This window comes from Callorhinus ursinus, unplaced genomic scaffold (genome assembly GCF_003265705.2).
Source record: "Callorhinus ursinus isolate GAN/ISIS: 27379988/994484 unplaced genomic scaffold, GSC_fseal_2.0 scaffold10209, whole genome shotgun sequence".
NCBI lineage: Eukaryota > Metazoa > Chordata > Mammalia > Carnivora > Otariidae > Callorhinus > Callorhinus ursinus.
In genome coordinates, this window is record NW_027407259.1 from 529 (window position 1) to 1,509 (window position 981).

At 51.9% G+C, this 981-nt stretch overlaps 1 non-coding gene across 1 annotated transcript; it reads left to right on the forward strand.

The window, feature by feature from the left end:
• Positions 1-212: 212 nt before the first annotated feature.
• On the forward strand, positions 213-379 carry LOC112818034 (U1 spliceosomal RNA). The gene has a single exon (XR_003206511.2). It is a non-coding gene; the product is annotated as a U1 spliceosomal RNA (small nuclear RNA).
• Positions 380-981: the final 602 nt, after the last annotated feature.

A 981-nucleotide genomic window follows, 5' to 3' on the forward strand; every position in this document is an offset into this window, starting at 1 on the left:
AACGTTGCCCTGCGGTTCTGCCCCTTAGAATTCGCAGCACTGAGGAGGTAGCAGCGCTGTTTCTTCCATTGTATTCAGAAGCGTCGTGTGGAGGGTGAGGGTGCTTGCGACAGGAGTGGGTGCCGAGGGTGTTGGGGTGCGCTTAGGCGAGTGAGCGTGTGTGTCTGGTGGAAGGCGGGTGAGACTGGTGTGGGGCGGAGGCGGAGGGAGTCACACTTACCCGGCAGGGGAGACGCCGGGATCAAGCAGGTGGTTTTCCCAGGTGAAGCCCTTCCATCATACCAGGGACATGCTGACCCCCGCGATTTCCCCGAGTGTGGACAACTCCTGCATTATTTGTGGCAGTGGCAGTGGGGGGCTGCTTTCCCGCTTTCACCTGTTGTTGGTTGTTTAAGAATAGCCTTTGTTTTCTTATTCATTTTTCTGTTTGTTTGTTTTGTCTTTTCCCTGACTTTGGCTGATGACATGGGCTGAAGAAGAAGCTCACTCAGGCGACACCAGGACGCTGAAGAAAACACCTCTGCTTTTAAGGGCTGCTTTCTTGAGAATCTGGGTTTGGCTCTTTCTCAATCAAAAGCATGCAGGACAGTTTCTGTCCACTGGTCATACATCCCACCTTGGCTGTCAGGTTTCTTTTTCTGTTTTTCGCAGAGCAATGTCTCTGCTTATATTTCAGTGCGTGGTTTGCAGTCCCTGATCCAGCAAAGGTGCTTTCTTTTCATTCCCTGGGGAACATGGGTCAGCGTCCCTTCTCCTTCTTTCCTCCCCTCCCCACCTATCCCCCCAGGCACCCTGCAAAGCCTCACCCAATCCCCAGACTCCATATCCTTGATTAGGCCACTTGGTAGCCTACCTAGTATAGCCTTGCTCCAGAGGACCCTTAGGAGACTAGAGAGGGTCCGGCTTGATGTACTGTTTATTTATTGTAAGTTTATTGGTTGAAGTAATCCCTACACCCAAAGTAGGGATAGGGCTCATGAA